Genomic DNA, 18,306 nt, shown 5'->3' with positions numbered 1-18,306 from the left:
GGTACATTATGTGCATCGTGCACTACCCGATGGAGATTTTATTGAATAGTTGGTTAGAACACGCGAATATTATATCGTAATATCATAATCATAAATCGTCTGAAATATATTATGAATTAAAAAAAAACTCGGTGAACCTAGCATAAAAAATTGATTCATAAATATCATGTTTAATACTAAAATTTAATAGATCAATCGTGGATCACTAAATCACGTTTAAGGGACCATTATAGCAGCTCATTATCGGCTCATTAAAATTATATTACGTTTAACGATCGTGTATCGTGCAAGATCGCATTGTAATGTCGTTTATTGCAGATAATCGTTATAATTTGTCATAAAAATTAAACCAAACTAATATGTATAATTGATTATTTTAAGAATCAGTGTAATTTTCTAAACGATTTTCTAATAGGAAACTACGTGACACGCGATCAACAAATAGTATCACGAAATCGTTTATGTCGCGAAAATACCTTCCTTCCACTTATATGCGCTTGTAGGGGTTTCATATACTTAGTAGGCTGTATTATATTATGTACATGAGTCATGTTATATATTTATACATCGTAGGAGATGGCTATACATATGTATATTACGTATATATATATGCAAACAAGTAAAAATCATCTGAGCACGGCGCCGATCGCATAGAGTGCGTAACCCGGAAATTTTTTTTGAGGTCAAAGTGGTATTCATTATGTGTCGGGTGTTCCCGACTTGACTGTGACCTCGAAATAACTCCTGCTCGCTTCTTACATTCTTCGCTTTTATAAACACTCGATCCCTCCGGTGTGAACGTTTCAAATATTTACGTTGGAATTTGCGAACACAACGATTTGATTGAAAACATCGTTGTAATAATAATTATTAATATGATCACGAGTCGGATAAAATCGTATACTTTGCGTGTATACCGACACATCTATACTATGTACGCAGTATAAATACAAATTCATGCGGCTACATAAGAGCTAAAATACACTCATAGTGTCCATCATCGGAATATAACATTTTACTGGTACTGTACCTAAACATAATATGCACTATTAGGTATAGCTGCTGACCAATCGCAATTGCCAATTAGTGTAACGCGTTTTTGACGATATTTTTTGCTTTTGCTAATAAATTTATTCAGTAGATGTGTTTTTGAATTGATACGACTGCGTATTTGAATACTTTATAGTGTTAGTATATCAAACGTATATTTTTGACAATTATTGGCGAGCAGTCAGTCATTAACCATAGTTAGAAAAAAGTTAGTTTCGGAAGATTCGTCAGGAGATTATTAAAATCATTTTCACCATTGTTTCAATTTAAATAAATATATATTTTTTTATTTCGCTATGTAAAATTGTATTCAAAATATGACGGTCAGTATTCCACATTCCATTTTTAAGTATTATAAATTATAATATTAAACTGCCAATCCTTAAATTCGATATATAATATACATTAAACCTTCAATATATGTACTCGTTTAATATATACTCATCATTGTATGCTCTACTACGTTCAAAATTTAAGACTATAACATAATTAACAATTTCTCGCCGTAAGCGCACTCGTAAAACGAATAAATAAAATGTGATATTACGGTCGCAGTGCGTTACATAAAATTCGGTATACTTTTTTTATGTATATATAAACCATTTGATTTGTAAGCGCATAGGAGGCCACTAACGTAAATCGTAATATTATTATTATTTTAATAATTATTGCGGTGTAACGTAATTTATTAAGATATATGACGTGTAGGTATATAATAAAAATAAACAAAATGTGTTTTTCGACTAATGCGTCCTACATAAATATAAAATTATATTATATATTGTGTTGTAAAATAAAAGAAAACGCGTATACACGGGCTACAAAATATATATACTGTCACAGTGAAATTCTATATATTTCGTATAATAATTGTATACCTACTCGTCGTGTATATTATTATATATATATATATCTGTGCACTACAACCATTGTATATATAAGACATATAATATACACACACACATATATATAACGTTTGTGTTGGTTTATATATATATATATACATGCACGATATGTACAGTTAAATACAGTTGGGGTCACGTTTACACACACACACACACACACACACACACACACACACACACACACACACACACACACACACACACACACACCACACACACACTCATGATGAAAACATTATGCTTCGGTGCATAGTGCGTATCCTTTCGGTTTATGAATTCTATATAGATAATATGACGTTTGCGATGCATTTCTTAAATTACGGTACACTGCAGACGGATGATACCCTGTTATTAGCCGACACAGGTGACGGGTAGTTAAATATAGGCCGTCGGCTGGAAAAACAAAATCAAAATAATACAACTTTGTACGACGCAAGTATTATGAATACTGCGGAATACGATGACGTTCGTAAACGTTAACACGAATCGAAGTACAAACGCGGTATCGATATCGATATTATATTTAGGTACACGAAACCTGATAGCGTCGTGTACGCTTTCTTTGACCACATCGACCCGACATTTTCGTTAATCGTATTGCCTCGCACAATTTGCATTTTATTTCGTACCAGATACGGTTTTTCAGACGTTTGCATCACATTACATTATAACGTGTACGAGTATATAAGATGCACGCTTTTGTATACATAAAGTATATACTGACGAATTATAACGGCTATTTATAACTCGAGTATAATATTTTTTACTCGCCGATTTGGAAAACGAGACGATCTCGATATTATTACACAGACGAGCCCAACGACAGCACAAACGTGTTGAAAGAGAAATAATTTTTTTTTATCTGTACATTTATGTGATTACTTTTAATTTTAATCGCAACGAGGAAGGGGACATGCGTTCGGTTTTATACTTGATTTTCCTGTTATAACATTTTTTAAAATTACATCACAACTGCAATGACTGCAAGTGTCCGGGCCGGTCACCAAAATAAATTATACAAATATACAATATGGAATGAAGAACTATACAATAATTATTATATTAATTGAAATGAATTTGTTTAGTCAAATATAAAATAATAAAACATCAGTCAATGGTCAGTAAAATTTACAAATTTACATACCTATACTTAAAAATATTTCGTGGATCTACTGCCAAAATATGTTTAATATTATGTTTTAAATTACTTCTATGAGCAAACGTCTTATTTTGAGTACCTAAATAACTTTGAAGAAACAAATAATATTTCAAGTGATATTCTGACTGCCAATAAATAAATAAATAATATAGTACACATTTCATAGTAGGTACATCATAGAATAAATACAACAAACTATTAAATATACTAAAATATTTAAAAACTAACTATATTAAATTCTAACTGTTTCAAAAATACCTACGGCTTAAGTTTTATATTTTTTTTTCGAACATAAAAAAATGCATACAATTATGTTAATACATTGAAAGAATTTTCTTCAGTCATGATGTTAATGAACTTTATATATAATTAAAGTAATAATAAAGTTGACCTTACAACGCACTGCATATTATTGCATACAAAATAAATTAATAATACTAACATAGACGAAATTATACAGACTACAGTGTGATTCACCATCGCCATTTACAAATATGCTCATTACTAACAATTCATATTAATCCATTAACATTTATAATTTGTAAAAATAATTAAAGTATCTATAAAAATACTTAACCCAACTTAAAAAATACTAGTTTAAATTTTGATTAAATACATCAAAATTTAAAAAAATATATATATGTATGTATATCTACTAAATAATTTATAATAAAAATGAAGGGTATTATTTCAAAAAACAGAAACTTGTACTGACAAAGGATACTTTATAATTCGTACAAAAAATCTCAAGTACCTATTTAAAAATATGATCTATAAGTAAATTTCGAAAATTTTAAAATCAGATTCTTAATAAATTGTTAGTACCTATTAAATGAAAAAAATCGAGGTGTGCAAGCATTGTGAATCACTCCGTATGTTCTTAGAAATTATGTATTTAAAAGACTACTTATGAGGTATGACTCATATGTTTACATGCATTGTATTGGATATTCGATTTATCGATAAAAAAAATATGAGATCGAGATTAAAATGGATAAAATCAATTTTTATTATCCTGTGATAGCTGGTAACTAATGTTCAAGGTGAAAAGACAATTCGGTAAACAATAGAATTATTATAAAACGTTGAGCGCATTGTACAAGACAAAAAAAATTGAAAACAGTGCCAAAAATTTTAACTCGATATAAAATAAATCAGAATTCAAAACATTTTTTTTTTCAGCAATAGCCAATAGTTACTTATCTATTTGATAATTTAAAATGAACAAACAATTTAATTTGTATTCAATATTATAATGCTAATATAGATTGATAATTAATATATGGTGTTATAAAGTAAAATATTTTGCTATAGTAAAAATAATAGATGGTTATAGTACGTATTGGGAAAAAGCTTCACTTTAAAAATTGGGAAATTTTATCTTAGATGAGAATATAAGACTGATTAACATTCTTTTCATGTATTGTAGAATCACAACAATAAACTAATTGGTATGATTGATACATACGCGGAATAAGGATTTAGTAAAAAAAAATTCTCAATGTCAATATCAGCAGACTATTTGCTAAAATATGGAATTTTGGATAAATAAATTAGGTATAATAGTTTATTAGTATATGTTAGATATCTTTAATAAAACTATGTTTATTAGTTAAACTGAATTCATTTTTGTATAATATATTCAATGTGTAGGTAAATTATTCGATAAATAATGATCTTTAAATAAATGGAAAATTATAACTTATAAATAAATAGATTTAAAAATTTATTTAGATAGTTAATGACTCATTTGTAATGAGTAATAACATGAAACATATTTTTATCATCAAAATATAACGGTAATGTAACTTACCTAATTAATATTATTAAGACGTATTTAATTAAATCACTTAGAGAATACTAATAAAACAGTACTTTGAACTACAGTTATAATTAAATTTTTGTCTTCTGTAATACTATTTAATATAATATACTGTGTAGTTGTCCGTTGTTACTTAGTTATAATTTGGACACGACTACACGAGTACAAATGTGTATTTATATTACATGTATTATTAAGTAATTTTGAAAAAATATTAAAATTTATAAAGTTAATTTTTGATAAAAATATAAAAAAAATACAATATTGGAACTTGCAATGTCACAATAATTAATATCAGGTATATATCATTTATAAATCTGAGTTACTCCTTATCAAATCTATATTACAAAATATAGCAATAAATTTTTTTTACTATGAATCGTATTTTATCGTTTTGTCGATATTATTGTTAAGTTTTTATGTACAACACATACTATTTTTAAAAACTTCTAAAAGTAAATTAACCTGAAACATGCAAAAATAATAAATATCATATTTGTTCAACGATGAACATTTTTTTTTAATTACCACGCAATTTCTAACAGGTTATTGACATATAGACGCCATTTCCACAGTCGATAATCATAATTATATCCCAGGACCGCGTAAATTGATTGATAGTCGTCAAACCAGCTTTATGAGGGAAAATGTTAAAAGATATATCGTTTCACTAAGATCTAAGAATTTAGTAATCGTGATTTTCAAGCATAAACTCGATTTTAAAATATGTCAATGTAGCTAATCAGTAATCAGTATAATCATTTAAAAAATTACCTAATCATTTGAAGATCTATAATAATTAAAAAAGTGTATATTGTAATTTGTTCGTAAAAAGATTAGTTAAAATATTTATGGTTAAAATTTGGAATTTCACTAAAAAGTAGTTTATACAATTAACATACCAATATTTTTTAAGTACAATGCAAGTACCGTAGTATCGTATTCTCACATTATACATGTGTATATTACACATTCAAATGTTTTATTACAAAACTATATACATAATAAATATAATCATTTAATTATCATTTAAATTTAAAAATATTGATATTTTATTATAAATATTATATAACTGTGCTAACTGCCATTAAATTATTTCATTATATATTTAAACTGTAGAAAATAGCAGTACTATAGTTATATAAATATACTATTTATCATAAATTATAATTCAAATTGCAACATTGTATTAGTTTTTCAATAATGTTTGTGTATTTTATATTTTATCAGAAGATTCTTTATAGCTGAAAAAGTTGCTTCTATCATCAACTTTAAGAACGATTTCTGGTAAGTTGTAAATTGGATCTAGAGTTGGTATTTTTGAGAGTTAAGAGTAAGATTGTTCAGTACTTTTAAAAATATTTAAACAAAACCAATTTTCGATAAAATGTATTTATTTTTTATTTTTGTTTTAATTTAAAAATGAATAACTTTAGAAACTCGATATATTTACCAAATAATGTAGGTTCTCGATATATTTTAAATGTTCTACTTTATTTTAATTTTTTTTTTCCATAAGTATTAATAAAAAATGTTGTTACCCGTGCAAATAACTTGAAAATATAATATAAAATTGGTTTTATGACAATTTCAAAATATTAAAAGTTTAAAAATAGGTACACTTGTCCAATTTTTTATAAGAGTTTTAATTTAAATTTATAAACAATATCGTCAAAATAACAAAAATTATATTTTTTGTAGAACGGTATTTCTAACTAGAATAACAGTTTATACTTAATTGCTTAAAATAAAATCTCAAAGAAAGAATATTTTTTATAAGGAATAAAAAAAAAATAATTTATAATTAATAAAATTTTTGTTGGAGTTTGCTCTTATAGCGCCCGATAAACTTCTAACATCATATACAATTAAGAAATACGAATTGCCTATACAATGCCCGTAACAATATAATAATTTAAACATTTAGAGTAAAGAATAATATTCAAACAAAATAATATTATTGTTCGATAAATTTAATGTAATATATTTTCGGGCGCATGAGATAGGCAACAACACATGCATTAAATAATATTTTGCGTCGAAACGCCTTTTCTACTTAACAAATAATTCATACCTACTTTATAATTTGTACTTAATGCGTTTAAAACATATTTTTAGTTATCATGTTTCTATTGTTTTACAGTTTAAAATTATGTTCTTTGGAACACGAATAAAAGATTAAAGGAATATTAAAAACATATTATTTTGTAGAACGTTTATAAACTAAATAAATGCTTGGAATAGATAAGCGATAAAAGCTTCTTTTTAATAAAATGACATTTTTTATTTACTTATTTTCACTGTATAGTATAAATAACAATTCAATTTTAATTTGGTGATATAGTGGTACATTAAAGAGAATAACGCTCAGGGAAGCAATTTATCTAAGCGTCAAATGTATAGTTTCATACAGAGCGTTGTTTTTTAAGGTGCAAATTATATATTACCATTGATGTATTTATATTTTTATTAGACTTCGAATGAATTATTAAACAATCTAACATACATGATATATGATTATGTGGATAAAAAACTTTTGTTCAAATAAAACAGAATATATTATATGAGTGTCAAGAGTAACATTTTGGTTACATACTCGTTGCTTTCCAAAGATAATATTATGAAAAAAGGTCATATTCTAATCACGAACTGAATTTTTGTTATATTCCAGTATCAACTCGAATTTCTGGTGTTATATCACTTATATCGCTCTAAGTCTCTAATATGAAAATGAGCTTATTAGATGTTTAATAATAATACTCAATGAGGATTCTTCTATCGATTTCTAATTATTCAATTATATACTAATTTATTGATATTAATCTATATAATCTAATGATTTAATTCTACCACACGTATCATAATTTTAAAAATGTTTGATTTCATTTACTAGTGTTGCGGTAGTTATTTTTAATATATTGTAATTATTTGTAAAATGTTTAAAAATATATCAAACCTGTTTATTATAATAAAATAAATATTATCATTTTTTTTTTAAATATGACTGAAATTCAAGGTAAAAATTGCGCTCCAATTATTTTTAACATATGTATTTATAGTAATAATGCTACTGGCAGTCTTTGGTGTAACATTAGGAAGGAAGGAAAATAAAGTTTCATAATGTTTAATATTTTATTTTTAATTTAAATTCTTCACAAAATAATATTTATATTGAACCGCAAACTGTATGTATCTGAACTAGAAAAACCTGTCCCGTTATTAGTAATTAGTATGTACTATGATAGGTATGTACCATAAAAAATACTGGCCCATAATTTGGAGGACATTTTTATCTCGGGACTCAATTAGTAGAAATTTAAAATTTTTAGAAGCTTAAGTATTAAAGACAAATTTGTGATAAGTTGCGTTTTCGGGCATCAAGATTTGACCAATTAGGAGGAGGGGGATTATTTATAATACTGTGGGTGACTAATTCAAATTTATAATTTAATGTTTATATTGTTATTTTAATGGTAAAAGGGCACTGTTTCATCGTCAGGTATATCTCTAAAAATGGCGACCGTCGATATAAACTTTATGGTAAAAACGATTGTAGGTATTTAAATCATGTCGTGAGTTCAGTGTTCCGTATAATCGTATACAGTCGTGTAGACGTTGTATTTGTGCTTCTTTTATTGTCCCTCGAGTTTCATATTTATTTTTGAATAAAACTTGTAGACAATAATGACATGTTTTGTGGATGAATAACAATGACTTTCATTTTTCGTTACTAAACACTTAATAAGAATATGAAAATAAAATTTCAAACACAGTTTTACTTACCAACAGCACTGAAGTAGGAATTATATATTACGTACTTAGCGTAATATTATAAACAACATCCCCTATATTGTAGTACTATAAAATTTAAAAATAACGGGACATTTTATTAAAATAATCGTGAAGTTCTTATTGTGATGTCATTTTTTTCTACGGGACATTAGAGACTCAGACTTCACTGTTTGTCTGACGAGAGGGCGTCTGAAGCGATGACTTGTAGTCACGTTTTTCAACAATATAGTACGACCAAGTTTAATAACGGTCCTAGTTTTTATAAACACAGAGTGATTTTTTTAGATGCATCTGACCGACTGCAGATTATAAGCGAAGCAAAAAATGTATTGGCTTTATAATGATATTTTTTTTATTCTAATATTCAATATTGAATGTACCAAAAACGGTAGCAAATTTGATTAAATTGATGCTTAGAGGGTTAATAATTGGAACAATTGACAAAAAAAAAAAGAAATAATGGTGAAAAAGAAACATATTTACACCATTGTACATCGGTACTTTAAAATTAACTTAAAACTTATTGACAATAATACATGATAAAAACGCTGTTATACGAAATAATTAATAATACAATGAGAACAAACAATATCTTTGGCAAAAATTAGTTCAACCTACGGTATAATTTTAATAGAAAAAATAAATTATTAATAAAGTAATATTTTATTCAATGTTTTTAGAATTAGAGACTGACTCACCATATTCCTTCAGAGTAAAATATTTATAATATATAACGTATACAATGATTTATCAGTAAATTAAAATAATAAAATTTAAAATAGCTACTATTCATTAATTAATAACAAGACTCGATATCTAAAATACAGCAGTGTGAGTCCATGTTTTTATACATAAATTGTGCATTTTGGTTCTTGAAATGCTTATGAATATTTCTAAAAGTTCATATTTTAGATAGGTATTTAAATTTCTAATTTAAATTATAAATATTATTGAAAAATATTGATTTTACGTTTATTCTAAAGGATAATAAATCGACTGTTGACTATTATATAAAACTGAATTTTGTAATATTGAGTTTTGTAGATGATAAAATGTATTATAAGTTATCTATATAATATTATGCTTAACGTGTGTTGTATAGTGAAGTTCAATATAAGTACAATATAAATTAAATATGTTTTCTCTTAAAAAGCTTTTCGAAAAATAATCGGACTAGAAATTTGAATTGCTTTTCAACAGTTTTGACTTTGGAAAAAATTCACGTAATGTAAGGTATATAAACAAATAATATAGAAAATTAACTCGGAAACTCTTCGTCATCTAATTTCGATTAAAATGTGACGAAATACGTATAAAAATTATTTTTTACGATTTCCAAAATCATCTGATTAATTGCAAATAATTGCTTAATTTAACAATGAAAATTTGGTAAACTTGAACAAGCATCTGATTAAATAATATAACTCTGTGTATACTGCATTATATTAAAACAGTTTAGATAAACGATATTTTAGAGGTTAGTTATAGTTTTAGTTATACTTTGGTAGTTTGGGCTAACAGATATATTATAATATTATGTGTGCGTGTTCGACGACGTGGTTTGTCGAGGGAGAATCGAAATCAAACGCTGGGCCCGGTTAATGGAACGGTCTTCGGTTAAAGCCACCACACATGCCGAAGGTGGAACGAGATAACAAATTGTCATCATGTGAGAGATTTCGTTTTGATTGACTTATACCGCGGCGGCATGGGTCGAGGCAACGGAACCGTGTCCACGTTACGACAATAGGCATACCTATATACCTATACCTACAACAACGACGTCGCCAACAAGTCGGTCGTTTCGGATCTAATTACAAACGTCGATCGAGCTAATGAACACTATCATCATCATTATCATTATCATGGTCGTCATCGTGCACCTCCTCCGCAGAACTGCGCCTGCCACGGGGTCTGTCCACTCGGTATAATATTATAACGATATTATCCTATCCGTTGTGGTGGGTTCGTATATAATATTTAATTTGTACGGACATCGTTTTTAGCGTACCTAATACACTCACACAAAAACACGCATCTACAAAAATAACAATAATGTGTTTAAATACACTTTAATAGTTAGTAATTATACAGTTAGTGTTATAGGGCAATTTCTGGAAAAATTATATTCTTTCTTTTATACATCGCCGAAACGTTTCGGGAACCGGTGTTGATGTGTATAATAGATATAGTCGTCGTCCGTTTTTTTTTTTTTTGTTTTTTTTTTAGTAATCAGACGTCGTTTAGGTACGTGACATTTGGTGAAAAAACGCCATCGAGAATCTTGACTATAGCAATTAATGAAGATATTTATGTACATTCAATGTAACCGTGACGACAAACATTTAATAACCTTAAAGCTATACAATCCAGAAGTCCGGTCTTTTTCGAAAATGCAACAAACGCCGTCAGATATCAGTTTTAATATTGATAGTATAGTGACTTAACGCCTACGACCACTGGGTATTATAATATATTACTAACGCGTAGGTACATGGATTTGAAAAATTTTCTCCGAAGATTGAAACACGATATATAATATATATATAACAATAATCGAACAAAAATCAAAAAATTACAACAGGAAAATGACTAACGATTTAAATTGCATTCTGTATATTTTTCATATAAAATATTGGTAATTATCAATCAGTTTACCCTTACAATACAAATATCAATTTACCGGTTGGTAGCGTTCAAATAGTTCGACAAGCTCTACTTGAGATTTAATACTAAAATAGATGAACCAATTTTTTCATTAAAGTAAACGTTATTATACGATTGAATGCTCGTTTACATGCCCTTCAATATTGTACAATAACTACCTATTATATAGTAGTTTGTGCACAACTTAATTTATTGCTAACACTATTTAAAAATTAAAAAAGTATAATTTGTAAAAAAATATTCACTTGGAAAATCTAAATAGTATCATAAATAAAGTACCTGCCAATATTTCATAAAAAAAAGTTGAAATATCATAACAATATTAGTAATATGATCGGTGACCGTTATTTTAAAAACAAATGGAACTTTGAATTATTAAATAAATATAAAATAATACAACATTATTAAGTTAATTTATATTTTATATGTATTATTATTTATTTGTAGTTAACTCAATAGTTTATGATTATTTTGTAATACACTAAAATATGTGTTTAATTTGATTATACGTAGGTACCCAGTATCAGTTAAATTCAATTATATTTCAAGATCATTAAAATAATCTCTATCATCACAGTACTATAATCATATTGTTTAAAATATTTTTTTTATTTAAAGTGAATATAAAAAATAATATTATATTGAGTCATTGGAGAAGTAAGGCTTGAAGAAACGTAACAGTAAATTAAAATATCCAGTTTGAAAAGTTAGGAGATTTAATAATTTTTAAACTACCTATACACTTATATATTATTATTAAAATAATTATAATGAATTCAAAATTCTAGATTATGTACGATTATTAACATAATGAATCATAATGAATTGCATTATTTTTTAATAGTTTGTAATTAAAACACCAAATTTCCCATTTTATATAAATTGAATGTTCCTATTATTATACTTGGTTACACACGAATTAATTAGTACCTATTATTAAGTGTATACTATTTATAGATATTTTAATTAAATAATGGATGTAAGTACAGTACAATTTACGGGAGGTTTCTGCTAATAATGGACTTCAGAGAGGCTAATTCGATGATTTCGGGAGACGAGAGTTTATTTTTATTAGAAAATTATTTACTTTTTATACGTGAAGTTGGTGCCATAATTATCATTTATCATTCAAGGCCGGAGGTGTAATAGCCATCTTTTCTGTGTACCTATATGGGTTTTTTATCATAAACCAAAATAATATAACGTTTTTTTATTACATTAAGTCATAAAATATCAACTACATTGACTTATAGCAAAAAAACATGATATTACAGTTAGTACGCTACTATAATTATTGTTTATTTTATAGGATCATTAGAGAAAATATTTTTAAGACGTTTTAGTTATCAGATCAGATACACTTGATTGTTTCAGTCAGAACTTAGCAGTTGGAGTAGGTATCTGTTTTTACAACTGTAAATACACACAAGACATTCATAGCTTAGTAAAAATTAGCAATCGGTCGATAATGATGCGTATTTATTTCTAAAATATATACATTATCATTTATCACGAATCACGATTCACGATTGATGGTTAATAATATCTAAAAAAAAAATATTTAAAAATATTTTAACACTTCAAGCTATTAAAATATAGTTTGTAGTATGAGACATAAAAACTAAATCATTATTTACTTATTGAAAGGACGGACTGGTAGCCTACTAATGATTACATTACAAGAAACATTTAAGTACATACCTAGTTAAAATGTTAACATACGGATAAAAGATGTAATACGAAACAAAAACAGAAAAAAATAATTATAATAAACAATAAAGAAAACATAAAATATATATAATAAGATACAGTGAGTTAAAGTGAAAAGTGATTTTAATCTATAGCATACTGATATTGTATATAATGTATAACATCAAAATGAATTAATTTATAAAAACTTTGAAATTTATATTTTATATTTAAATTCAAACTAAAAAAAAAATAAATCATTCATCGCTAATGTCTCTTCTATGTCAATTATTGCCAATGAGGTCCACGGCATAATCCATTCCAACTCTGTAACACTACCTCAATGTTAATAATTTCCCACAGAACCAAAAACAATATTTTTAAATCGTATTTTTTTAAAATAAAATAAAACTGAAATAAATCGGTCATGTCAATTGTGCAGGGGTCAACTTCACGCACGTGTCTCGTTCTAATTCATTATATATAATTGTATTATGTTGGTTTCGTTGAAATCGAAAAAAAATACCATCATAAATAGTAATACAACGATTATATTCGATCTGGAACTCGTTCTCGACAGTCTAATAATTATTATGCGCGTAATCTAATACAGAAGCAGTAAGTATAGTATAATAATATCATCGCGATATACTTTAAACAAAAATACTCGATGTATTAAATTCGGCATTTTATACCGATCGGTTATTGTCGGTGAAAAATCGATTAATTCCATTTGGGAACGTAAAGATTTTCGAGACTCCCGTGCGAAAAAACACGCGTAAACGGGAACGTGTGCGGTGCGTTGAAACGCGCGTCGTCCGAACAACACGAAAACTCCGCGAAGATCGGTAGAGATTGTCGTGACGATATTATTTATTTTCATTTTAATATTTTTCAAACTGCAGTGACTAAGACGTGTCGCTTTCAACAACAACAATATACACTAATTATTCTATGATGACTTATATATAGATATATATTTAAACACGTATTTTAACGAGCTGCTGCAGTTATCGTCTACTATCTACACGTAATTTGTGGGCGTTTTGACCGAATCAGACTGCGTGATGGCGACGAATGTCACTCTTCGACGAGGATGTGCGCCCGACATGTCGTTGTGGCGGCGGCAGCGTCGGCGTCGGACTAATTAATACAGCTCCGCACAAGTAGTTCATCGCGGGAATAATAACAATATAACATATATAATTGCGACCAACCCAAATCGTACCGGAACCGTACAGTAAAACAAAGTGCGTAAAAAACCACTGGCAATTAAAAGAAATAATAATAAAAAAAAAAAAAAATAGAAATAAAACAGAAACAAATACATATAGATAATAGGTATATACACGCACAGCGATTGCGTGCATAATCAACGCTCATGAGATCTTATAATGGTCTTTAGTTTTCCCTCGTTTTTCCGGCGCATCTTTATCGTGACGTCTGATGCGCGATGTGAGTTGCTCGTGAAATAAAACGTGATTTATACGTCATGCACACCGCAATCGATAAGTCATAATAATAATCTAAGTATGCGTGATAATTTAAGTGTGTACCTATAGCTTTTGCTTTTTTTTTTTTTACTTTTTGCCTTTGTTGTGTGTTATTTTTGGTTTTTAGATTTTCTCCACAAGACGCGTTTTATATACATTAACATAATAATATGTTTGCTAATAATTTACAGAGATCGTTTGAACTGTGAATCGATAAATTACATTACATAGGTCCTGACTTACCCCTACACGGTTTATATACAATTTCTTTTACGACGCTGCACTGGATGACACTGTGTTGACAATTTTCTTTCCGAGACGGCCGCGGAGTCTGCAGCTATATAACATAATACAGAGTTATTCAAAATAATTCGTGCAATTTCAAATCTTTTTTTTATTTTTTCCGCCAGAGATAAAAGTTTAAATTAATTTTTATACGGGTATCTATATAGAGTAACGAATGCTAAACCTATAGGGTACGAAAAATTACATTATGTCTAGAAATTCCCAATATCCCAATCGTTTTAATAAGTACTATGGATCTTTTAATTTGCATAACCCACCTCTGTTCTTAAAAAAAAAAATACCAACTACGTGCAATTTTCTTTTAGAAACCACTCTTTTTATTGAAGGTTGATACATTTCTTGACAAACTAAAAAGTTAAGTTCATAGTTTTAGAATTATTTCTAAATTTATTGTTATTGGTTCTCGGCAAAATATTCTCGATATTACATATTGTATTAAATTACAATCAGTTAATATAGCCATAAGAGTGCAATGTCAATTGTAGGCGGGAAGAGGTGAGGCGCCAATGAAAATATGTTACCCCGAGGCGCATATTTAATGCTTAAATGTGCCACTATAGTAATGACTAATAATAAGTAAATTCGCTACGGCGCGGAATGAAGTCTTAATACATTCAGTTGACAAGACACTTCGGACACGAGTACCCGTGATTTCCCGCCAGTGGCATCGAATTTCATCGAATGTAGATCAGCACGATCGTAATTCGTATACTGAAATACAATATTATATTGTTTTATGACATTAATAATTATTGTCGAATGTAACCCTCACGCCTACTGGTCGCCAAACGACCATCGGATTAATCAATACAATTTGTTTTATAGTCCAGTGCAACTATACTTCATATTATAATATAGTAATGTATATTATGATGATGATTTGAATGAAAAATACGTACACCGAACCATTGCCCTCGGTCGGTCCGGTCTGCCCGTGTTCTACCTATGCAAATATATACCTACGTGTACGATTGAGCGCGAAACTCTTTTCGATAATTAATTCACTCCACTCCGCCCGATTGTTTTCGTATTGATATCGCTTTTCCAGTAACGAATTGTTCAAACAAAATTATACCCGGTCAATGTCGTTGGAAAGTGTTATTCTCATTAACGACTACGACTTAACAAAAAGAATACTTTCAGATATATACTAGTGAAAAATTGTGTTCAGTTACGCGTGTGTATTATATATATGTGTGTGTGTATGTATCAAACTCGAGTAGGTAGATCAAATTACTTTTTGAATATCTGTTCAACTTTCCCACGGCACTGATTTTGCGAAACATTATTTTAGAAAAAAAAGTTATCCCATTAATATGAACGTGTGCACTTCTTCGGCGTCATTATATTATGTTGAAATTGAATTTTGTTCGGAGTAACCAATGAAATTACAAAATATTCTTCAAATAATTTTCAAAGCAGTCACATTCGTCTATATTAATTATATAGAGAAATCATTCCTATAAAATACTCATAAATAACAAATACGGTTTTTTTTTGTATAATGCACACACACGGATACTATTTCTTTATAATATAATTTTGATGTTTTAAAAAAATCTTATTAGGTAATAAAATAATTTTATTGATTTTGTATAGAGAATTAGTTGGATATTATGCAACTTAATTAAAATAATAAAATATAATTGTTGATAGGCTTCATTAATACATCAAACTATTACTTCATTATATAATTATTAATTGTCATCAAAACTGTATTAAATAATAGGTACTTAAGATAATATAACAAATCGTTTTACAATAAATTTCATAAAAAAAGAAAATAATTTTTGAAGTTACATTCCAATTTTTAGTTTAAAAAAATGTAATACCTACGGAAGGTAAATAAATAATTTATACTAATATTATAAGCATTATCTCGATAAATATTCGAACCTAATGTGAAAGTATTATTTAACTAAAATGTTATAAAAGCTATAATAGGTACACGTGTTTTCTCTCTCATAAAACGAATGCAATTAAAACATAATTCCCTATATATTTATATAAAAACATAATAGTCAAATAGTTTATTGACGCCTCCCGCATAACAACTCGAACACATCAATTTGTGTACAATTATTAATTTGATAAGCTACGATATTTTTCTTTGCAGCCCGTGTATAGAGTATAATATTATACGCGCTTCAATGAACACATTAATAATTATTTAAACAATTATTCGAAGAAAAAAAAAATTACGAACACGAAGGAGGAATATGTTTACTACATTTTGACGTTACAATTTTATTATTATTAAAAGTAAAATTGGCGTAGTTCTAAGTGATCGAGTGTAAGTGTGTATAGTAATTACTAAAAGGAAGATTAGAAACGCAGTTTTTCTGTATAAAATATGTGTATTGCGTATTTGCGTTTTTGTCACCTTTCGGCCCGTTAGTATAATATCCAACGACTGTCTTTGGTCGTCTTTTTTTTTCCAATCAAATATTTTGATTATCGGTGTCACTTGGTAACGTAGAAATATTACAGTAAAAATTTCAACAATAATATCTCAGCTCATTAAGGTCGTGCATCATAATTATATCGTTTTATTTGTTGGAAGTCACTGATTAGAGGACAACTTATATACAAGTATAACACTAATATTGGTTAGAATTGACCTTATTATTACATTAGGTATATAATTTATCTATGGAAGTATTGTGGTTGAATCAATGTACAAATTATTTTTATATGAGCAATACCTAGAGCCTAAAAATATCAACGTATTCCTATATTTTTTATTCTAAATTTAAATAAATGTAGGTATTTTTATTATGATATATTTATATATTTTATAATTGTTTATAAGTATATTTTTCTCGTATACTATAATAGGCGTTTAGTTTCTAAAACGTTTATAATTTAATTATAACTAACACATATTTAAGTGTTATTATATTCGTTACAGGTACCTAGTACATACTATAATATTCTGTGATATTTTGACGAGGAAGCATCAACAAAAAAAGCAGTTCAAAAAAAATAAATTAAATCAGTAGAATTCAAATTCTATAGCCGTTACTCAAATATTAAAAATATAATGCAAGTAAGTGCTATGCCGAAAGAGCAACTATGTGTTCGCTTAACCATTACATATTTTTTAAAACAAAGACAATAAAGTTATTATTATAATTATTATAAAAAATGTTTCCAAAGATTTTCTTATTAAAATAAATATTATAAAAATATCTATGATTATTTCCCGCATTGGTGGTTCACAATAGGACATTTAGTCCTATTGCATCATTACTTCATTTACAATAAGTAATTTAAGAAGTTTATGTTTAAAATTGATATATCGTTAAATATCATTAAATTATCCACATGATTTGTGAAAATGTCAACAAATAAAATATATCCCAATATTCCAGAAACGTATAAGTGTTCGAAATTGTACATGGATAGTCCTAACCATATAAT

The 18,306-nt window shown here is 27.5% G+C and overlaps 1 protein-coding gene across 2 annotated transcripts in view; it reads right to left on the bottom strand.

The window, feature by feature from the left end:
* Positions 1-18,306, bottom strand: part of LOC114126986 (uncharacterized) — a 51,411-nt gene that overhangs the window by 25,658 nt on the left and 7,447 nt on the right. The window contains exon 2 of one of the 2 annotated variants that reach the window (XM_027991058.2): positions 14,821-14,914. The exons of the other annotated variant lie outside the window; for it this stretch is intronic. The gene's annotated coding sequence lies outside the window, so the exon portion shown is untranslated. The remainder of the gene's footprint in view (positions 1-14,820; positions 14,915-18,306) is intronic. 2 annotated transcript variants of the gene reach the window in all.

The sequence above is a fragment of the Aphis gossypii genome, chromosome 1 (assembly GCF_020184175.1).
Source record: "Aphis gossypii isolate Hap1 chromosome 1, ASM2018417v2, whole genome shotgun sequence".
Lineage (NCBI taxonomy): Eukaryota > Metazoa > Arthropoda > Insecta > Hemiptera > Aphididae > Aphis > Aphis gossypii.
Note: the sequence above shows the minus strand (reverse complement) of the source record. Positions and strands in the feature narration are given on the sequence as shown.